The sequence below is a fragment of the Eumetopias jubatus genome, unplaced genomic scaffold (assembly GCF_037043125.1).
Source record: "Eumetopias jubatus isolate StellerSeaLion01/CBP00866 unplaced genomic scaffold, mEumJub1_p1.0 scaffold_14, whole genome shotgun sequence".
Lineage (NCBI taxonomy): Eukaryota > Metazoa > Chordata > Mammalia > Carnivora > Otariidae > Eumetopias > Eumetopias jubatus.
Genome location: NW_028274820.1, coordinates 19825346 through 19849950, shown reverse-complemented (window position 1 = coordinate 19849950; position 24605 = coordinate 19825346). Strand labels below are relative to the sequence as shown.

Genomic DNA, 24605 nt, shown 5'->3' with positions numbered 1-24605 from the left:
CACTAGATGCAGAAAGAGTATTTGACAAAATCCAATATCCATAAAGAAATTCTTATGGAACTAGGAATAGAGGGGAACTTCCTCAAATTGATAAAAAAAAAAATCTACAAAAAGCCTACAGATAATTAATATATTTAATGGTGAGAAACTCAAAGCTTTCCTAGTAAGATCAGGTACAAGAAAAAAAATGTCCTCTCTTAACACTCCTTTTCAACATTATACTGGAAGTTCTAGCTAATGGAATTTAAAACAAGGAAATAAAAGATATACAGATTAAGAAGGAAAAAAACTGTCATTGTTTGCAGAGGACACGATCATCTATGTAGAAAATCTGAAAGAACTGATAAAAAAAAACTGGAAGAAGTAAATATGGCAAGGTTGCAGGATACAAGGTTAATACATAAAAGTCAATCACTAGGGCGCCTCAGCTCAGGTCATGATTTCAAGGTCCTGGAGTTGAGCCCCGTGTCTGGCTCCCTGCTCAGTGGGAGTATGCTTCTACCCTCTCCTCATGCATGTGCTCTCTCTCCCTAATAAATAATATCTTTTTAAAAAATTCAATCACTTTCCTATAGTATATACTATTAATGAATAAGTGGAACTTGAAATTAAAAATACAATACCCTTTACATTAGAACATTCCCTCCCAAAATTATATATTTAAGTATAAATCTAACAAAATACAAGATTTATATGAGAACTACAAAACTCTAATGAAAATCAAAGAATTAAATAAGTGGAGAGATATTCCATGTTCATGGATAGGAAGACCTAATATTCTCAAAATGTCAATTCCTCCCAGCTTAATCTACAGATTCAGTGCAATCCACACTAAAATTCCAGCACGTTATATCGTGAATATCAACAAGCTGATTCTAAAGTTCATACAGAAAAGCAAAAGACCCAGAATAGCCAAAACAATTTTGAAGAACAAAGTTGGAAGACTGGAACTAACTGACTGACTTCAAGACTTAGGATAAAGCTACGGTAATTAAGACAGTGGTATTGGTAAAAGAATAGACAAACAGGTCAATGAAACAGAATACAGAGCCCAGAAATAGACCCATATAAATACAGTCCACTGATCTTTGACAAGGGAGAAGCAATACAAAGGAGTAAGGATAGTCTTCTCAACAAATGGTGCTAGAACAACTGGACGTCCACATGCAAAATAATGAGTCTAGACACAGACCTTACATCCTTCACAAGAATTAACTCAAAATAGATCACAGACTCAAATGTAACATGCAAAACTCTGAAACTCCTACAGGATAACATAGGAGATCACTCTAGATGGATCTTTGGGCATGACAGACTTTTAAACACAACACAACACCAAAGGCACCGTCCACAAAGGAAATAAGTGATAAATGGTTACACACAAAGGAATGAAGAGCACCAGAAATGGGTTGAATTCCTTCTCTGTAACGTGGCTTTGGCAGTTTGGGGTTTGTAGGTTTTCGTTATTCCTTATCACAGGGACCAACTTCTTTGTTTATATAGGTTATACACTGTACAAATACATGACTCAACCCTATGAATCATTACAGACTTCAAAGACTTTCTCTATTTGGGGGGTAATGCTAAGGAAATTCCCTGGGAAGTTTGGGCAGTCTGGAGGGTGAACTTCCTTGATATATTGATCTAGTAGAAATAGTACACTGACTGAACCAATTTGTAAGCTGAGGTATCCAAACAGAGGTAGACTTGAACAGGTTTGGGAAGATTTATTTCACCTCAGAAAAACAGGAGCCTAGCCAGCCAGAGGATCACATCAATATATTTATTATGTTTTATTACATTCATGGCACCATGCCCAGTATTGTAAATGTGGCCATCCTTCATGCACACTGTAACACAGTGGACAAACAACCAAAAACCCTTGTACTATAATTTCCTTCTCTTCCAAATAAGGGTAACATTGGCTAGTTTACAGAGTTGTAACCAGAATTAATTAGGGCACAGAAAGTCTTTGGCACAGCTCCTGACAAAGTGTAGGTATTTTACAAATAAATGGTCTAATACCAACTCACTGGTTTGCCATTAGGCTAGACTATTCTCCAGGGGAATGGTGATTGAAGGGGAGACAGATTACAATTCAGATTCTTGCTGTGCAGTGTGGTGCTAAGACCAGCAGCAGCATTGCCTGGGAGCTTTTTAGATATGCTGCATTTCAAGATACAACCCAGGCCTACTGAATCAGAATTAGGTGATTTGTATGCACATTCAAGTTTGAACATTTTTCTAGAAAAATTACCCTTTCTGGCACCCACCTTTCCAGCCTGGATAACATCTCTAAACTCCCAAGCAATTCTACCTAGATAATCTATCACCACCTTTTACCTGCTTCTCAGGTCTCTGTGCTCCTTCCCAGTCATTTTCTCCAGCAGACAAGAGGAGGAAATATTCGCTCAAGCCCACAGCCTCTGTGTTAGACTAAGTACAAAAGGGCTATGATTCTATACCCTTCCCTGTATCCATACCTGTTACAAAGTGACTCTGTGGTTCCTCCCACCAAGAAGTAGAGTCTATTTCCCCCAGGCCTTGAATTCACTGGCCCTATAACTTGCTTGAGCACAGAATGTGATGGAAGTGATGGTGTACTGGTTCTGAGCTTAGGCCTCTAGGGACCTTGCACATATCCACTCTCTCTAGGAATCCTGCCACCACTATGTAAACAAACCCAAGCTAGCCTGCTAGATAATGAAAGACACATGGCCTGGTCACCTGTTGACTCACTCGACATCCAGCCAACAGCCAGATGTATAAGGCCTAGACCAGCTAGCCCAAGAATTAGCCAACTGATATATGGAAAATGTTGAAAAGCTGTTTTTCATTCTGGTCAATAATTCTCCTAGTTACCTTCAACCTTCTATCAGACCATAGCCTCAATTACTTTTATATTTTAAAAGAGTCAAGGGGCTGGGAAAATTGGACAGCTATATACAGAAGAATGAAACTTGACCATTCTCTAACACCATACACAAAGATAAACTCAAAATGGATGAAAGACCTCAATGTGAGACAGGAATCCATCAAAATCCTAGAGGAGGACATAGGCAGTAACCTCTTCGACATCGGCCACAGCAACTTCTTTCAAGATATAACTCCAAAGGCTAGTGAAGCAAAAGCAAAAATGAACTTTTGGGACTTCAAGATAAAAAAGCTTCTGCCCAGCAAATGAAACAGTCAACAAAACAAAGAGGCAACCCATGGAATGGGAGAAGATATTTGCAAATGACACTACAGATAAAGGGCAAGTATCCAATATCTATAAAGAACTTCTCAAACTCAGCACCCAAAAAAACAAATAATCAAGTCAAAAAATGGGAAGACATGAACAGACACTTCTCAAAAGAAGATATACAAATGGCTAACAGACACATGAAAAATGTTCATCATCATTAGCCATCAGGGAAATTCAATCAAAATCACACTGAAATACCACCTTATACCAGTTAGGATGGCAAAAATTGACAGGGCAAGAAACAACAAATATCGGAGAGATTGTGGAGAAAGGGGAACCCTCTTACACTGTTGGTGGGAATGCAAGTTGGTACAGCCATTTTGGAAAACAGTGTGGAGGTTCCTCAAAAAGTTAAAAATAGAGCTACCCTATGACCCAGCAATTGCACTACTGGGTATTTACCCCAAAGACACAGGTGTAGTGGAAAGAAGGGCCATATGCACCCCAATGTCAGAGCAGCAACATCCGCAATAGCCAAACTGTGGAAAGAGCCAAGATGCCCTTCGACAGATGAATGGATAAAGAAGATGTGGTCCATATGTACAATGGAATACTACTCAGCCATCAGGAAGGATGAATAGCCAACTTTTACATCAACATGGATGGGACTGGAGGAGATGATGCTAAGTGAAATAAGTCAAGCAGAGAAAGTCAATTATCATATGGTTTCACTTATTTGTGGAACATAAGGAATAGCGTGGAGGACATTAGGAGAAGGAAGGGAAAGATGAAGGGGGGGGAATCGGAGGGGGAGACGAACCATGAGAGACTATGGACTCTGAGAAACAAACAGCGTTCCAGAGGGGAGGGGGGTGGGGGGATGTGTTAGCCTGGTGATGGGTATTAAGGAGGGCACGTACTGCACGGAGCACTGGGTGTTATATGAAAACAATGAATCGTGGATCAGTACACCAAAAACCAATGATGTATTGTATGGTGACTAACATAATAAAATTTTTAAAAAAGTCAAGGGGGAAAAAAACAAAGACCTCATTTTTCTTGACATAGATGTTGGGGAGGAGTTCAAAGGAATTGATCCACTTGCATAATTGATTTTTTCCAGGCTTACTGGCAATTGGAAGCAATTGATAAGAAAAATATTAGTGTTATAGTTGCATGCTAATCAAAGACTTCACTAAAAACCTTAGTTATGAAGACATTACCTATAAACCTGATCTGCTTTATACTAAAGAGAGAATATGCATGCTTTCAAGGCTCATTTACAAAAGCAACTTATTCTAGGTACTGAGTTAATACCAAAATGGTAGTATCAAGTATGTCACTATGTATAATGATAGGATAATAAATGTTTTAGTTAGAATTAGATTGAGTTGCAAGTGACAGAAAGCCCCCAAATAACAATAGCTTAAACAGCATTGCAGTTTATCTCTCTTCCATACACATCCCTGAAGGAAGTTCAGGATTTGGGCCTTCATGGTGCTAGGGAGCCAGGCTTCTTCTATCTGGTTACACTGTTATCAGTGGCCTTGACCCCATGAACCAAGATGGTAGTATGTGCATTCCAAGCAGTAAGATGAAAGAAGAAACAAAAGGCCCTTACATCCACATTCCCCCCAATACATAAAACAGCACTAATGCCATCATCTTATTAGTCCATAAGTCACCAGTCATACCTATCTGCAAGGCTCAGGAAAGGAATCTCTACTTTGAGAGATCCTGTGCTCAGCTAAAAATTGGATTACTACAGAATTTGGAAGACAACTAAGTCTCTGCCACAGAATGACTAATATTATCATCTGATAGAAGTCTGTGTGTCACTCAGAAAATCCTTTAACTTTCAAGGGTGTTGGGTTCCTAATTATGTTGTTTGTAACCTGGAAAGCAATTCCTCACAAAAAGAACATTATTTCTAATGGTTGGTTTACCAGACCAGTACACAAAACCTATTTTAGTCTACCATGTCTTTGAAGGATGGTTTTTCATGTACACTCAATAACCCCTTATTCCATCATTTTAAGGAAAAAGCATACATTTTTAGTGACTTTAGATTGCCTGTCCCTGTCTCCAGAGAAGGGCCTCCTGAAACAGCAAAGGCTGAAGGGAGATGTGGGTGTCCTACATTTGCATCAGAGAAAATACATTTCCTGTCTGGGGCATTAGTTATTCTCCAAGTTGTGACTTAGGGAACACAAGACCCCAGTAAGGGATGACCACACTATGTCCCATTTTAACCTATTCATACTTTGTCATTGGAACTACACTCCTGAGACCATGTGGTCTAGACATGCTTACACAACCCATGAAGATGGGTGCAGTGTTGAGCTATCCCGGAGCCCAAAGCAGTCCTCTGGCTTCACTCTGCTCCAGTTCAAGGTTTCACCAAATTCTACTGCAGGAACATTCAGCCTCCCATGAAGGCCAGTCCTTGCCCAAGTCCATAACTGGCCTCATCTGAAGACTCCATGGTTATCTCTATGTGAAACACAACTACCTCTCCAGAAATGCAGAGAGCAAGAAGTAAAGAACAGAGCAAGACAAAGAGACAGTAAAATTTGAAAACCATAGCAGTTGAATTCTGTCATTTTGTGGACATGTGGTTTTGTACAGGACATAGACCATGAGGCATTTCTAACATAGATCTTTGGAATGATTTAGTTTTGCAGTTTATGTTGTTTCCTCCTCCTAAACACTTCACCATTGGTAACAGACGTCTTTCGTAATTATCCCTGAAAGCCTTGTTATTTTGAAAGCTATTGATTAATGCATCTGTCTTCCCCTCCTTGGAAACCTTTTCACTAGGCTGCTTGGGAGAGTTAATTTAACAGTCTTCATATTTTCAAGCCCTCTGAAAATCTTTATTCAACTATATAGACCATATGGGGAAGAGAAATAAAGATTTCCAGGCATAACTTTTTTGTGGCCTACTCTTTAGAAATTTGCTTTACTAACTGGCCAAAGGGCATGCCTAATATTAGCACAGCCTCCTTTTAACTCACTTTCCAATGGAGAAAGGCTGGGTGGCTTAGTTTGTTTACTAAAAAAAAAAAAAAAAAAAAAAAGACAAAGTTCCTTTTGAAAGGTTGAATTTTGACTTAACTTCAACCCCAAGAAAAGTCCCAGAACTTTCCTTTTAGTATTATTTTTTTAAAATATTTCACTATATTGGTAGTTAGTGAGACAAATCTGCCCCTAACACCTCTTGCCACTTGTTGTGGGGAGGCTGTCATACATACACACTATCACAAGGTTCCAAGAATGCGAACAATTTGCAACAGTCCAAAATGATGGAAGGCTGAAAGTAAATGAGATAGGCAGTTTGAGATCCAGGCTGCCTTCTCCTCCAATAACCAAATAAACACTACCACCCTGCCCAAGGTGTTCCTCGACTTCCCTCTTTTTCCCTGGGCGTTCAATACCATTGAGCAAACCCTAGCCTTCTCTGATTATGGGGTCTCAACTTCCTTTCCTCTCAAGGATTTAGAGATGTTCAAAAATCTATTTTCCAATGAGTAACTAAGGATTCAGAGCATAAGTATCTTCTACAGCACTTCTCACACCAATAAAATAGGTTAGTTGGTTTGTCCCTTGGTAAAAAAGTAGGAGTGATCAAAATGTTTGACAACACTTGAAATATAGCAGTCATCAATCCAAATGGACACTGGCCAGTATGTTAGCTCAGCACATACCACAGAATGTTGGTCTTGTCACAAGTTGGGAGACATCCCCTATGGCTGATCTCCAGGTTGCAAGATTCCTCCCTTGTTACCATCTTTCTTAAAAAGAAGGCATAATTCTTTGTGGTCTGGGGCTCTTTATTTTAGAAGATTCATTCTTCCTTGTTCAGGAAGTTTATAACTGGTTAAGGCTGAGAATCTATTTGTAAATTCCAAACACATTTGTCCTTTGTAGAATGCCCCTGCTTCCAAATCAGTCACCAAGACTTGTCAATTCTACTTTCTAAATAGGCCCAAATCACTCTTGCATTTTTCTGCTCTGTGACTTAGGCCAGATGTGCATCATGTCCTGTCTGGATTTCTCCTAACCTCTCCCCTGGGTGGGCATGCCCTTCTAATCTAGCCTGTACATGCATACAGTGAGGGTCTTCTAAGCAGAAATGTGACTGTGTCACTTCAGTGCTTAAAATAATTAAACGCAGCTCTGAAGGACAAAAGCCTCTAATATTTTCAGGCACTTTGTGATATTGCCCCACAATCCTCCCTCACGCTCCAATCAAAGGCCAATGGTCTAACCAAGTCCAACTATGTAAAATTCCCTGAAGGTACAGCTCTTCCCCTTCCTCTGCATGAGCTGCTCCCCCAGTAGGGTATGTGGGCTGGAGGTCTTATCTAATCTCTCTAGGACTTTGTCCTCTACCATCTCAGAGTCTCACCATAAGACGTCTATTGAGGTATTCTTTACTATCAGCACCCTGTATCTTTGTCCCAACACCTCACCCCTTAGTCTCTACTAGGTTGGAACATATGACATCATTTTTATAAGTTATAAATGATAAAATAGCAGCAATTTCATATAGTTCAACCTAATAGAAACCAAAATTTCCTGTCCTGAAATGCGGGCTCTTGGTCCTCACCTACCAGGTCCACTGTGAGATAGTTTCACATCATGGTTAAAAACTTGGATGGTAAACTCAGAACCGGGTTAGAGTTCCAGCTCAGATCACCAGCTGAGTGTGACCCTGGACAAGTTATTTGCCCTTCTGGGGCCTCAGTTCATCTGTAAAAAATTAGGGAAAATAACAATGTCTTCTCCATAGAGAGGTGGTGAGAATAATTTGCATGAAGAGTTGAATTCACAGTAAATGCTTCCTAAATGGCAGTTACGGTGAGCAAATACAGCATCATATATGGCTCACTTTGTAAAATGCTCTAACGTTAATTGCTCTGTGTATAGCCTAACAATACAGCTCATTTGCAACAACTGTTTTATCGAAGGACGTGATCTTGAGATCCCAAATACCTTCCTCATCATTTAAAAGCCTCCATTCCCACTCAGTGTTGATCAGGATCCTGGGTGGATGAGTCTACGTGTTGTTTCCTTCTCTCTCCTTCCCTCCTGCAATCAATGTGCTACCCATTATGACCTGAAATTGTTGGAAAAGAATTACTGAGGACCCCAGCACCTGCCCCATTCCCTTTCTCAGATTCCCATTAACTCCTAAAAAAGCCAAAAAAGTAATCAAAATGCAGTATTTGGATAAGTATGTTAAGAGGCTCTTTTACTTGCCTCTTCACCCAAGTTTACCCAAGACAGCATCCCTGGTGCCCACAGTAAGTCATAAAATGGCCATGCTACTTTGTGGGGTGTATCTTGACTTGGTCTCCATGTTTACAAGGCCATGTGGAGCCCCAAGCTTGGGTCCCCAAACTACTACCCACTGGCTCTGCTCCCTCAAATATACCCACAAATAATCTGGGCAGCCCAGGCTGGTTCCAGCATCTTAAAGAACATCACATCCACCTTTTACTGTTTGTCTTTCCTGACCCTTAGCAAAGGCCCATTGCAATTGGAACATGTGGTTCTCCTCTTGCCTACTTCAGAAATGGCCTGGTGATATCTAGGTCTTCTCTGATTTTGAGGAAACACTGTTACCTTTCAGAAACCCTTCACTTTGAAGTTAAATGTGTGGGAGAGAAAGACACACATTCTCCAAGGTGACTCAAAGCCCAAGTACAGGGGAACCACAGTGCCAGCTATCCTGAGCTTGTCTTTCTGTCCTGGGCTTCCTCTGACTGGTTCCGACTTTGTTTGGGCCCCTGCTCTGATAACTGGCCTCCACGTGATTAAGGTAAACAGGCCCCACCTGTTCTCAGTTGCACTAACACTGTCTTAATCATTTGCCTGACACCTCAGGTCTAAAGGTGAACACCTGCCTAGCTCCCACGAGCCCTCCCAAGGACCATGGCCTCCATTTTGAATCCCAATCAGATTCTGGGTCTATTCTAAAAAGAACTGAATGATGTGGCACAGCATGGGAAATGGCTGGTGTTCCCTGCTGGAGACAAGAGAATAAGCCATCCCAAGACAGGGGACAAGAGGTGAGAGAAAAAGTGAAGAGGAGAGAGGGAAAAATACCACCCAGGGGGAAAAAAAGAGAGGAGCTGAGGAGGGTCTATCCAGTACTTAACTCTTCTGCTTCAAATAGCTTTGAGGAATGAAATACAACTTGATTCTACCCACATGATCATTGGAGGAATCCCAGGGCTTTGAGTGAGAGTGAGTGAGAGAGAGAGAGAGCGAGAGAGAGCGAGCGAGCGAGAGAGAGAGAGAGAGAGCGAGCAATGTCAGGAAGCAACAAAGTTACACTATGCATTCCTTCTCGGCTGTTAATTTATTTTTAATACAGGGTGAACACCTGTGAGCTGGCAGACACTCCCAATTACTGCCTTAAAAAAATGTCTAACTTGTTTCTACATCCTTTTTTCCTTTTTAACCTTGCCAAAATGCATACCTTGGAGGAATGGGTCTTCAGCCTGATCTCAACCATTGTGACACCATGGTCTACAACTGGTGTCCCTGGCATTGTGCCTGAAGAGTCCCAGGGGCTGTACATGGTAGCCCTGCACTTAATTCCATGATCTCTCCCCCTGTATAAGAAACTTCTCTTGTTTGGGTCAGTTTTCTGGGTCTAATCAGGAAGTATACAATGTAGATCCTCAATTCTTTTTTTTTTTTTAAGATTTTATTTATTTATTTGACAGAGAGAGACAGTGAGAGCAGGAACACAAGCAGGGGGGAGTGGGAGAGGGAGAAGCAGGCCTCCCGCCGAGCAGGGAGCCCGATGTGGGACTCGATCCCAGGACCCCGGGATCATGACCTGAGCCGAAGGCAGACGCTTAATGACTGAGCCACCCAGGCGCCCGATCCTCAATTCTTTTTCAAAATCTTGTTAAAATATGAATTTACCACCATCTCTATTTCTATCACTCTTTCTCCCGGCAGGATTTGCTTCCTGTAGCATTCCATCTCTTACCTCTGCCACTGCTAATTCACTGAGATATACGTATACTAGTAATAACAGTGCTAAGAGTTTTATAGGTACTATCTAATTCTCACAATCTGTGGTGCTGCTAACTCTAGACTTCTATTTCTAGCAATAGGGCAGAAAAGAGACCTTGGAAAGCCTCTTACTGCAAAACAACTAGAATTTATTTATGAAGTATAACAAGCAGACTTGTCAATACAAATCTGAGCTAGTGAGAAACAGAAGTAATTCCCCGGGAGTGAAAACAACAAAAAAGCTGAAGACCAGGGTGGTCAGCAAGCCCTAACAGCTTTGACTACCCTATGGTGTTGGCTAGTCTCCCCAGACAATGGGTATGGGCCTTAATAGCCATTTTGGGAAAGGAAGACTAAGTCTTGAGCTCACTCCAGGTAGAAAGTTAGAACTTAAATGTATTAGAAAAGGTAAAAAAAAAAATAATAATCTAAGCACTCATATTGAGAAATTAAAGAACTGCAAATGAAATCCAAAGAAAGTGGAATAAAAGTCCTAAAAAGCAGAAACTAACCATACCAAACACATGCATGCCGCCTAAAGCACGTTGAAGATGTCAGTGGAAAGAGGGAATTAGAAAAAATACCGTCCACTGGCAAAGGAAGACTGCAGAGAAACTTGCCTATCTTGGCCTGGTTTTGGATTAAGGACCAAAAGGCTCTTGGAATTCATAAACATGGGTCCTCCACTGGCTCAGGTCAGGTTAGATCAAGTAACAAACGAATAAATAAGCATAGACAAAGTTCCTGGTTGACAAGGACCCTAGGGCGCCTGGGTGGCTCAGTTGGTTAAGCGACTGCCTTCGGCTCAGGTCATGATCCTGGAGTCCCGGGATCGAGTCCCGCATCGGGCTCCCTGCTCGGTAGGGAGTCTGCTTCTCCCTCTGACCTTCCTCCCTCTCATGCTCTCTCTCTACCATTCTCTCTCTCTCTCTCAATAAATAAATAAAAATCTTTAAAAAAAACAAAAAACAAGGACCCTAGAGCAACCAGCAGAAGCAAAGGTAAGGCCTCTGACACAGGACAGGCCTCCAAACATGCTGCATCTACTTACCGGCAGGGGAAAGCTAGCCTAAAAAGCTGTCACGTTGAGTCACTCCTCCAGACCTCTGGGTCCACGTCCATGTCCACGTCCACCTCCACCCTTAAAAGCACTGATTCTCCAAGTGTGGTACTGGGACCAACTGCATCAGCATCACCTGGAACTTGTTAGAAATGCAAATCATCAGGCCCAGCTCAGACCCCCTGACTCAGGAACTCCCAGCACTCTGTGTTTAACAAGCTTTCTAGGTGATTTTGATGCACTCAGTTTGAGAAATTTATACCCATTCTTCCTCCCCGAGACTGCCACCAAGACAAACACATTCAGTTAAGTTCCAGTAAGATTGGGAATTATTGCTCTTGATCTTAAGTATATCTTATACCTACCAAACCTTAACAAATATAACTTTTAGAACACCAAATAGAATTTTTATTTTTAAATCATTGAAATACATGAGTCATTCTTTTCATGTTTTTTGTTCACTTTAAAATTTTAAATCCAGTAGAGTTAACGTAGTGTTAGTCTTTCCATGTTTTTTATACAATAAAGCAATAGACCCTTTAAGTATGTAGGGTTTCAGCTTAAAAAATGAAATCTTCGCCCATGATTATTTATAATCTATTTATGTAATAATTAGCATATGACTGAGAGATACCAATTACTTTAACATGAATAGAGTAGGCATTTACATAATTATAATGCTAATAATCTTCTATTTTCAGTCCAGAATTTGGGTGTATGTGCTGTGTTTTTACTTGGGTAGAAAGAACCACTACCTCTTAAGTAAAATGAACATTTGTTCTGTTGCTCTGAATACATGAATAATTTTGAAATTAGGATATTTTGCTTGGGACACAACTAACTCATCTGGTATGTCTGATTCTTCACACTCTCAGTTGTTAGTTCTTACTTATAGTTGTTCATAGTGTTTATTTCAACTTCATGCATGTCTAAAATGGTGACAGCTCTCATTAAAAATAAGAATTTTATTTCAGTCTATGACATCATGTTTTCTATCCCATATTGTTATTTCATCAGAAAACATGTTCCATAAATTCTTCTGTGTCATATTATCAATAAGACAGAGACAACTTGCTGCTTTAAGCAGGATCTTAGGATACTGCAGTGGGGGGGGGGTCCTTTGTATTGGTAGAGCTACTACAAACTAGAGTTTATTTGCTCAGTTCTAGGAATCTAGAATTGAGGCAGATAGTTTATTTTAAAATAATGAAGCCCCGGATATCTTGCCTAATTTCAAGATTTCTGACTATACAATCAGTGATCAGAATGGTCTTTTTTTTTAAAGATTTTATTTATTTATTTGAGAGAGGGAGAGAGCATGGGTTGGGGGCAGAGGGAGAGGGAGCCTCCCTGAGCAGGGAGCTGGATGCAGAACTCGATCCGAGGACCCCAAGACCATGACCTGAGCTGGAGGCAGACACTTAACTGATTGAGCCACCCAGGCGCCCCAGAATGGTCTTTTATACCATCTGCTACCATTCCTTCCACTATGCACAGGGGAAGGTCTATTGGCACATGTGCAATAGATGTAAGAGCATAGTAGTTCTGAGAACTGCCCTAGTGGAACAAATGTTGCTAGGCATGCCTCCGGCTCTGCCCAAGCAGTCCTTGCTGGGGACTGAGTTTCAACCTGAGTCTCCTCCCCCACATCTCCTGTTCCTTAAAACTATTCTCTTGGTTGCCTCAAATGTGTTATCTATTCTCCAGACCCAAAAGTCAGGCCTTCTCCTCTTGACAGTAGGTATTTGACCCAGGACGTCCAGGCAAATTCTGGCCCCTGTCATTCCATCTCCCCTGGCAGAAGAATGAGTCATCACAGAGAACAGCTGCACCTCTACTACCAAAATCATACACATCCCCTATACCTCTCACCAGCATCAACATCTCCTTTATTTCTTTTTCCTTATCTCCAACATCAACAACCTCATCAAAACGCCAGTGGGCCATGAACATCATCACCACCATCATTATCATGATCTGCAATGCCATCACTGTCTTCCACATGCTAAGAAGTGGTCTGATATGTTGCCAAAAGAAAAGGAGTTCTGAAGTCAAGCTGAAATACTTTCAAATTATGGCTGTAGTTCTCACCATGTGTGAGAGCTTGGGCAAGTTCCTTCCCTTGAATGTCCTTCCTTGTCTGTAAATAAATGGGGATAATACCTTCCTCATATAGTTTTTGCAAAGATTAATAAAGTACATAAAACCTCTTACACAGTAGAAACTCCTATAGGTGCTCAACAAATGCTGGTAATTTTTTTATATTGTGGGAACTCAATAAACACAGAACCAGTGACTGAACAAACGAATGGACAAAAGGAACTGGATGTTCTTTTTTTTTAAGATTTTATTTATTAGAGAGAGAGAGAGAACACAAGTGTGGGAAGGGACAGAGGGAGAAGGAGAAGCAGACTCACTGCTGAGCAGGGAGCCCAACAAGGGGCTCAATCCCAGGACTCCAGGATCATGACCTGAGCTGAAGTTAAGACTCACCGAGCCACCCAGGCGCCCCAGAACTGGATGTTCTTAAAGAGCATTTCATCGAAGTGAGAGGTTGTCAAACACTTAGTTGTTGTTGTTAATAGCAAAAACCTTGCTTCAAGTAAAATCTAATGCAGAAAGTCAACACTGAAAACAAGAAAAATTGAGCTGTTTCAATTAAACAAGAATGGGGGTCCTATGGTCCTTTTATTCAGACCCCTTTGTTCTCTTCATTGCATACCAGGTCAACTTTGTCCTGAAACTCCAAAAAGGGCAGTCTGAAAACCACAGATCTAGGCTATATTCTCTAAACTAAATTTTGTTATATCCTTTATCTAGATTCCACATATTTTTTTGTAAGTTCTATTTTCTCTTTGTTAATAATCTAAATGAAATCTTTATCATTACATCTTCTAACTTGTTGTTGATACACAGGAAAGCTGCCTTTGTAGATAAGTAAATTCTCTTAAAAATTCTTCAAATGTTTCAGTTTATTCTCCTGGGGTTTTCCAAGTATATAATCATATTGCTTATGAATGATAATTTTTTGTCTCCACCTGGCCAATATTTTTTATCTTGTATTTGTTTCATGTTTTAGAATGTGCACCATAACGTCCAAAATAATGTTATATAAAAATGGTTATGATATGCATTCTACTTTAGTTCTTGATTTTAATTAGCTTTCTTGTACACCAGTTATTCTCTGCTTTGTTGCTGGGGTCCCAACCCTCTGAGATTTTGATTTTTATTGGTCAGGAAAGGTCTCGGGCATCAGAAGGTCTTAAAAGCTCCCCAGGTAAATACCCAGTAGTGCAATTGCTGGGTCATAGGGTAGCTCTATTTTTAACTTTTTGAGGAAACTCCACACTGTTTTCCAAAGTGGCTGTACCAACTTGCATTCCCACCAACAGTGTAAGAGGGTTCCCCTTTTTCCACATCCTCTCCAACATTTGTTGTTTCATGCCGTGTCAATTTTTGCCATTCTAACTGGTGTAAGGTGGTATCTCAGTGTGATTTGGATTTGAATTTCCCTGATGGCTAATGATGATGAACATTTTTTCATGTGTCTGTTAGCCATTTGTATGTCTTCTTTTGAGAAGTGTCTGTTCATGTCTTCTGCCCATTTTTTGACTTGATTGCACTACTGGGTATTTACCTCAAAGATACAGATGTAGTGAAAAGAAGGGGTACGTGCACCCCAATGTTCATAGCAGCAATGCCCGCAATAGCCAAACTGTGGAAAGAGCCGAGATGCCCTTCAACAGACAAATGGATAAAGAAGATGTGGTCCATATATACAATGGAATACTACTCAGCCATCAGAAAGGATGAATACCCAACTTTTGCATCAACATGGACAGAATTGGAGGAGATTATGCTAAATGAAATAAGTCAAGTAGAGAAAGTCAATTATCATATGGTTTCACTTATTTGTGGAACATAAGGAATAGCGTGGAGGACATTAGGAGAAGGAAGGGAAAAATGAAGGGGGGGGGAATATAACGGGGAGTAGAACTATTGGAGACTATGGACCCCGAGAAGCAAACTGAGGGTTTTAGAGGGGAGGGAGTGGGGGATGAGTATTTAATTTTTATTGATAAATCTCGGGTGCCTGGGTGCCCCTGGGGGGTTAAGCATCCTCCTTTGGCTTGGGTCATGATCCCAGGGTCCTGGGATGAAGTCCCACATTGGGGTCCCTGCTTGGTGGGGAGTCTGCTTCTCCTTCTGCCCCTCCCCGCTGCTTGTGCTCTCTTCTCTCAAATGAATAGATAAAATCTTTTTAAAAAATTGATAAATCTCTAGTCAGACTCATCAAGAAAAAAAGAGAAAGGACTCAAATAAATTAAATAACAAATGAGAGAGGAGAAATAACATCAAAACCTCACAAATACAAACAATTATAAGAGAATATTATGAAAAACTATATACCAACAAATTGGACAACCTAGAAGAAATTAATAAGTTCCTAGAAACATATAAACTACCAAACAGAAAGAAATAGAAAATTTGAACAGACTGATAACCAGCAAAAAAAAAAAAAAAAAAAGAATCAGTAATCAAAAAACTCCCAACTTAAATAAAAGTCAGGACCAGATGGCATCACATGTGATTTCTACCAAACATTTAAAGAAGAGTTAGTACTTATTCTTCTCAAACTATTCCAAAAAATAGAAAAGGAAGGAAAACTTCCAAATTCATTCTATGACACCAACATTACCCTGAGACCAAAACACCACTTAAAAAAAAGAGAACTACAGGCTAATATCCCTGATGAACATAGATGCAAAAATCCTCAACAAAATACTAGCATACTGAATCCAACAATTCATTTAAAAAATTGTTCACAGGGGGCACCTGGGTGGCTCAGTCGGTTAAGCGTCTGCCTTCGGCTCAGGTCATGATCCTGGGGTCCTGGGATCGAGCCCCATGACTGGCTCCCTGCTCAGTGGAGAGCCTGCTTCTCCCTCTCCCTCTGCCTGCCACTCTGCATATTTGTGCTCTCTCTCTGTCAAATGAATAAAAAAAAAATCTTTAAAATAAATAAATAAATAAAATAAAATAAAATAAAATAAATAAAAAATTGTTCACGTTCAAGTGGGATTTATTCCTGGGTTGCAAGAGTGGTTCAATATTCACAAATCAATGATATGAGAAAGGATAAGAACTATCAATAAGAGAAAGGATAAAAACCATATGACCATTTCAATAGATGCAAAAGAAGCATTTGACAAAGTACATCTTCCATTCATGATAAAAAAAAAACCTCAACAAAGCAGGTTTAGAGGGAACATACCTCAACATAACAAAGGCCATCTATGAACAAGTCATAGCTAAAATCATCCTTAATGGGGTAAAACTGAGAGCTTTTCCCCTAAGGTCAGGAACAAGATAAAGATGTCCACTCTCACCAGTTTTATTCAACATAGTACTGGAAGTCCTAGCCACAGCAATCAGAAAACAAAAAGAAATAAAAGGCACCCAAGTTGGTAAGAAAGAAGTAAAACTTTTACTATTTGCAGATGACATAATACTGTATACAGAAAACCTGAAAGGCTCCACCAAAAAACTGTTAGAATTGATAAATGAATTCAGTAAAAGTCGCAGGATACAAAATCAATATACAGAAATCTGTTGCATTTTTATACACTAATAATGAAGCAGCAGAAAGACAAATTAAGAAAACAATCCCATTTACAACTGCACCAAAAATAAGATATCTAAGGATAAACCTAATCAAAGAGGTGAAAGACCTATACTCTGAAAACTATAAAAAAAGATGAAAGAAGCAAAGATGATACAAAGAAATGTAAAGACATTCCATGCTGATGGATTGAAAGAACAAATATTGTTAAAATGTCTATACTACCCAAAGCAATCTACACATTTAATGCAACCCCTAACAAAATACCAATAGCATTTTTCACAGAACTAGAACAAACAATCCCAAAATTCGTATGGAACCACAAAAGACCCTGAATAGCCAAAGCAATCTTTAAAAAGAAAAGAAAAGCTGGAGGCATCACAGTTCCAGACTTCAAGTTATACTACAAATCTGTAGTAATCAAAACTGCACAGTACTGGCACAAAATAGGCACATAGATCAATGGAACAGGATAAAAAAAAACAGAAATGAACCCACAACTCTATGGTCAACTAATCTTTGACAAAGCAGGAAAGAACATCCATTGGGAAAAAGACAACAAATGGTGTTGGGAAAACTGGATAGCAACATGCAAAAGAATGAAACTGGACCACTTTCTTACATCATACAACAAAAAAATAAATTCAAAATAGATTAACGACCTAAATGTGAGACCTGAAACCATAAAAATCCTAGAAGAGAACACAGGCAGTAGCTTCTTTGCCATTGGCTGAAGCAACTTTTTTCTAGATATGTCTCCTGAGCAAGGAAAACAAAAGCATAAATAAACTACTGGGACTACATCAAAACAAAAAGCATTTGCACAGAGAAGGAAACAATCAACAAAACTAAAAGGCAACCTGCAGAACAGGAGAAGATATTTGTAAATGACATATCCAGTAAAGGATTAGTATCCAAAATATATAAAGAACTTAAAAACTCAACACCCCAAAAATAAATAATCCAATTAAAAATGGGCAGAAGACATGAACAGATATTTCCCCAATGAAGACATATAGATGGCCAACAAACACATGAGAAGATATTCATCATCACTCATCATCAGGGAAATCAAATCAAAACTACAATGAGATATCACCTCACACCAGTCAGAATGGCTAAAGTCAACAACACAAGAAACAACAGGTGTTGGTGAGGGATGTGGAGAAAAAGGAACACATGCACTTTAGTAGGAATGCAAACCAGTGCTGCCACTGTGAAAAACATATGGAGGTTCTCAAAAAGTTAAAAATTCAGCTACCCTACGATCCAGCAATCACACTACTGGGTATTTACCCAAATACAAAAACACTAATTCAAAGGGATAGATTCATCCCTATGTTTATAGCAGCATTATGTACAATAGCCAAGATATGGAAGCAGCCCAAGTGTCCACTAATTGATGAATGGATAACCTCAGGAAACAAACTGAGGGTTGCTGGAGTGGTGGGGGGGTGGGAGGGATGGGGTGGCTGGGTGATAGACATTGGGGAGGGTATGTGCTATGGTGAGCGCTGTGAATTGTGTAAGACTGTTGAATCACAGATCTGTACCTATGAAACAAATAATACAACATATGTTAAAAAAAAAAGAAGAAGAAGATAGCAGGAGGGGAAGAATGAAGGGGGGAAATCGGAGGGGGAGACAAACCATGAGAGACGATGGACTCTGAGAAACAAACTGAGGGTTCTAGAGGGGAGGGGGGTGGGGGGATGGGTTAGCCTGGTGATGGGTATTAAGGAGGGCACGTACTGCGTGGAGCACTGGGTGTTATGCACAAACAATGAATCATGGAACACTACATCAAAAACTAATGATGTATGGTGATTAACATAACAATAAAAATTTAAAAAAAAGAAGATGTGGTATATATCTACAATGGGATATTACTCAGCCATAGTAAAAATTGAAATCTTGCCATTTGCAACATGGTTGGAGCTAGAGAGTATAATGCTAAGCAAAATAAGCCAGTGAGAGAAAGACAAATACCATATGATTTCACTCATATGTGGAATTTAAGAAACAAAGTAAAGGAGCAAAGGGCGGGGGGTGGGGAGGGAAGAAAGAGAGAGAGAGAAAGACAAATCATGAAACACTCTCTAGGGGCACCTGGGTGGCTCAGTCGTTAAGCATCTGCCTTCGGCTCAGGTCCTGATCCCAGGGTCCTGGGATCGAGCCCCGCATCAGGCTCCCTGCTCGGCGGGAAGCCTGCTTCTCCCTCTCCCACTCCCCCTGCTTGTGTTCCCTCTCTCGCTGTCTCTCTCTCTGTCAAAATAAATAAATAAAGTCTTAAAAAAAAAACCACTCTTAACTATACAGAACAAACTGATGGTTAGTAAAGGGTGGGATAAATAGGTGATGGGATTAAGGAGTGTATTTGTGATGATGAGTTTACGATATCACTTGGGTGATATATGGAATTGTTGAATCACTATATTGTATACCTGATAGAACACTGTACGTGAAAAAAATTTAAATTAAAAAAATAAATTAAATTTTAAAAAAAGAAAAACCAAAGTATACATTAGTATACTTAATTAAATTCTTGGATTTTCTGATATTTTAGGTATCAGGAAATTAAACTTTGTACATATATGTGAATGATATATTTTCATGTATTCTGTGTCCCATTTTAGTACTAATAGCAGTAACAATTGCATTATGTTTAAGGGGTGTCTGCTATGTTCAGACACTGTTCTAAACTATACAATTACTTATTCATTTCTCAGTCTTACACATTTGATAACTGAAGCACAAAAGGGTTAAAAATTGTCTTCCTACAATTAGAACATGGTGAAACAGGATGTGAAATGGGGTACGTTGTCACTAGAGGACACGCTTTAGGACACTATTTCGTGCCACCTCTCCATGCCATCACATGCCACCTGTGTGACATTGGGAGCAGACATGTTCCTTAACCTCTGAATTTCTTCAGTTTGCTCATCTGTAAAATAAGGATAATAGTAATCCCTCCCTCATTGGGCCCATATGAGAATTACATGGATTAATTGTGAAATGCTCAGAACCACATCTGCCATGAGTAAGAACGAAGTAAATGTTGGTTAAAAAGATACCAGCCAGGCTATTTGGTCCCCAAGCCTTACCCATTGGTTCTGGTGTCAGGGTAATGCTAGTTTTATTTATTTATTTATTTGTTTGTTTGTTTGTTTGTTTATTTAGGTTATGCTAGTTCTAAAAAATGACTTGAGTAGCTTTCATTCTTTTGCTACTTTTTCTCATTTATATTTTCTCCCAAACCATTCATTTTCCATTTTATTGGCATAGGTACATAGGATTTTGTTTTTAAATAATAAAAAGCTCTATAATGTTACCATATTTTCCTTTTCTAATTTTGTTTGCTTTAATTTTCTGTTTACAAAAAAACAATAAAACACTAGTCTTAATTTTACTGATTTTGTTTCTATAATTTTTTTCAAGAAAAGGTCCTTGTATTTATAGAAAGCATATAACACCTTAAATTTGCCTGTGTACAACTTTGATCATATCCAACAATTTTTTGCTGGTGCAATTCCTAATCAACCTACTTTTTGGGTGTTACCCCAGTCACTTCATTCACAGTGTGCTCTTTTCTGGATCACATTTGTTCTCTCCCCAATTGCTCTCAGGCTACTGTCACCTCAGGGGTTTCTCTTCTAAGACTCTTGATTCAGTGTATCTACTTCCAACATATGAGGATTGTTGTTGTTTTTTTTTTAAAGACTTTATTTATTTGACAGAGAGAGAGAGAGCACAAGTAGGCAAAGTGGCAGGCAGAGGCAGAGGGAGAAGCAGACTCCCCGCTAAGCAGGGAGCCCAATGCTGGGCTCGATCCCAGGACCCTGGGATCATGACCTGAGCTTGGGAGGCAGACGCTTAATCAACCGAGCCACCCAGTCTCCCTCCCAACATATGGGGATTGTACATAACTGCAACAAGGGAAGGAAGATTAGATTTTCATGAGTTTTCCTGATCCAGTTACATGATCCAGGCTTACAAAGTGACAACTGATAGTTCTTCCATACAAACAAGAAGTAATTACAAATATAATAAAATAATTGGTGCCATTTGCCCTAACAGAAGAAAAGGGAGTGGGAGGAGAAGGGAAGGAAGGAAGGGACGGAGGAAGGAAGGGATGGAGGAAGGAAGGAAGGAAGGAAGGAAGGAAGGAAGGAAGGAAGGAAGGAAGGAAGGAAGGAAGGGAAGGAACTTAACAAGGAACATGCAAGAAATATATAAAGAAGACTTTCAGAAAACTTTAAAACTCTTCTGAGAGATATTTTTTAAAAAACAGCTTGAATATAAACATAGAGCTATTCCTTGTATTGGGATAGGAAAAGTTAATATTGTAAGAATGCTAATTATCTCTAAATTAATATGTTAATTTGTTGCAACCCCAATAAAATATTGATTTTTTTTAAATCAGAGCAGCTGGTTCTAAGATTATTGTATAAATATCAAAATTCACACTTAGCCAGAAAAATTTTCTGAAAGGAAGCATAAGAATTAAACAAATTCTACCAGATAATAAGGTATGTTATAATGCAAATGTGGTTAAGCTAAATGAATAAATCAGGACAGAGAATCCAGAACTAGACTGAAAGGCATATGCAAATTTAGTATATAACCAAGGCAACATTTCAAAGTAAATGCATTTTTCAAATAATAGTAATAATGATATTATTCATAAAGTTATACTTTTCTTCAAATATTTAATTTTTATTATGTTATACACTTATTATAATATTTGTTATAAATGTTATTCATCTTTTTTACAAAAACGAATCTGTAAAAACCTAGGAAAAAACAGGGAAGTTATTTTTATATTCTGGACTGGGAAAGGCCTTTTTAATATTTGCTGATCATTGCTAAGAAATTCTTAAGCACTTGAAATATATTTATTTAATCCTCACACTAAGTTATAATGTCCATTTTAGCACAAAAAAGTGAAGGAAACTTGGCTTTTGTCCCCATAGCTCAAGCTGGAAGTACATAGTCAATTTTACTCTAGAGCTTGTGTTCTCAACCATTATAACAACTGACAACCCCCTCCCCCGTGACCGCCCCAGAAAAAAAGAAACAAAGATGGAGCCTAGTGGCAGGTCCTGGGCTCAATACCCCCTTGGCCTTAAAACACGGGCGGTTACTGACTGCCTATGTCCACAGATGGGTCATGGTTAGCACAGGTATAAAAACGTCTTGGCATTATTGTCTAACCTATGAACAGGTAGCAGGATGGTTCTGGTGCCCATGACCAGGAAGTGAGAAGCAGGTAATGTGATGTGTGAAAGGCAGTCTTGTAGCCTGGCAAAGTGATTATGCTGGACCTGGAGGGACCTTACCCTGGAAATACAAAATGCCATTGTAAACAACCTATTTTTTTCCCTCCAAGAGGAAGAGAAAGCTGAGGAGGCAAGCTTACCCAACATCTGCAAGTGGGCTGGCTCCTGGCATGCTTAGTTTAAAATATATCTATTGTGTGGATCAAAGTAAACTACAATTTACTTATGTAGGATTTATGTGTCAGAGGGCTCATTTTTGTCCATCTTCCAACACAGTAGTCTGCAGAATTACCTCAAATCTTACCTCACCGCCTACCCCAAGTTATATTCCAGATGAAGAAAATATTTCTTATATAAATCAATCTATAAAGTCCTAGGAGAAAACATGGGGGAATGGTTTTCATAATCCAGAGTGAGAAAGATCTTTCTAAAATAAGGACATTAGGGAGTCGGTTAAGTGTCTGCCTTCCACTCAGGTCATGAGGATCCAGTCCCGTTTCAGGCCTGTTTCTCCCTCTGCTCCCCCTGCTTGTGCTCTCTCACTCTCACTCTCTGATAAATACATACATACATACATACATAAATACATAAATAAAAAAATAGGGACATTAAGGGGTGCCAGGGTGGCTCAGTCCAGTAAGTGTCCAACTCTTCGTTTCAGCTCAGGTCATGATCTCAGGGTCCTGAGATCGAGCTCCCTGCTCAGCAGGGAGTCTGCTTAAGGATTCTCTCTCCCTCTCCCCCTCCCCACCCCTGCTCACGTACATGTGCATACTCTTTCTCTCTCTAAAATAAGTAAATAAATTAAAAAAATAATAGTAAAATAAAATAACATTAAGCTCAGATATTATGATGGCAGAGAAGGATCATTTTTACTATATTGAAATTTTAAATTTTTTGAATAGAAAAATAAAGTCGAAAAGCAAATGAAAATCAGGGAAAATATTTGCACCACCCATAGCAGACAAAAGGCAAATTTCCATAATGCTTGAATTGCTTTTTTAAAAAAAGACATACCACAAAACAAAACAAAAATCCAATAGAATGAACAGAGGACACAAAAAGGAAGTTCACCAGAAAATAAATATAAATGGATTTTTTAAAAACTGTAAAGATGTACAACCTCATAATTTTAGAAAGCAATTTAAAATAAAAATGAAATACACTATTCGTTAGACAAAAATCTTTGCTAATGCACAGTATTAATAAGGGAAGAGGAAAAAGACATTAGGGGCATTTAATAGGCTAACTGGTACATCTTCTTTAGAGGACAATTAAGCATGATAACGGTAATAATAATAATGGTAATAACTTCTATTTACTGAGTGTTTGCTACATTGGACAGACACTAGTCTAAATTTCAGATATTTTCATTCAGTTATCCCTCATACCAACAAAATGAAGTCCTTTCTATCATCATCCCTATGAGAAAACGGAGGCACAGAAGTTAAGAAACTTGCTCAAGGTCACATGTGTAGTGTGAATGGAGTAGCTGCATTCAAACTCAGTCTGGAAAAGTCAGTTTAATTATGCATTCATTAGGATTAGGTTTGACTGCACAACACAGACAAGAAAATAACTATGATTTAAACAAGGTAAAAGTGTATTTCTCTCCCAAGTAAATGAAATCTGGAGGTGTGCAGTTTAAGACTGGTAGGGCAACTATATTGTATGAAGTGCTCAGAAATCTAGTTCATGCCAGTTCTCTCTCTACTCACCAGCCAAAGGGTGTGGCCCTGGAGCTCCTGGTAGCATGTAAATTACATCAAAGAATAAATAACAAAGGACAAAGGCATGCATCAGCTGTCTCTCAAGTTTCTCAGAAGCTGCCACATGACTGACACTTCCTCTTATATTGCTTTGGCTGCAAGGGAAGCTGGGAAATGTAGTCCTAATTCTGAGCAGCCATCGGCCATCGGCACAGCTAAGGGCAGGCAATGGCCCTGAAAGGAAGGCGGTGGGGGGTTGGAGGTGGAGGAAGGTCTTTCCCTCCTGCTGACAGGGCAATTCCAGTTCTAAGAAATTTCCCAACATTTGTGCAAAAACATATTACAGATCTTCCTTGATTTACTATGGAGTTTTCTCCAGATACACTCGTGGTAGGTTGAAAATATTCTAAGTAAAAAATGCCTGCGATACACCTAATGTACTGAACATCATAGCTTAGCCTAGCCCATCTTTCATGTGCTGGTGGTCGATAGATAGCATCTAACACAAAACCTATGGTACATTAAAGTGTTAACAGTCTCATGTATTTCTTTGAATACTGTGCTGAAAGTGAAAAACTGAATGGTTGTCTGGGCACAGAATCGTGCGGCTGACTAGGAGCTGTGGCTGGCTGCTCTGCCCAGCACCGCGAGAGGGTATCCTACCTCCTACCACTAGCACTTAGATCAAAGTTCAAAGTACAGTTTCTAC

At 39.4% G+C, this 24605-nt stretch overlaps 1 long non-coding RNA gene across 1 annotated transcript in view; it reads right to left on the bottom strand.

Moving 5' to 3' along the window:
• LOC114221702 (uncharacterized) overlaps positions 1–24004 on the bottom strand; it is a 102735-nt gene extending 78731 nt beyond the window's left edge. Inside the window, exons 1-2 of the long non-coding RNA XR_003611796.2 lie at positions 23906–24004; positions 11277–11427 (exon numbers count right to left, since the gene is read on the bottom strand). This is a non-coding gene — a long non-coding RNA (uncharacterized LOC114221702). The remainder of the gene's footprint in view (positions 1–11276; positions 11428–23905) is intronic.
• Between the last annotated feature and the right edge of the window lie 601 nt (positions 24005–24605).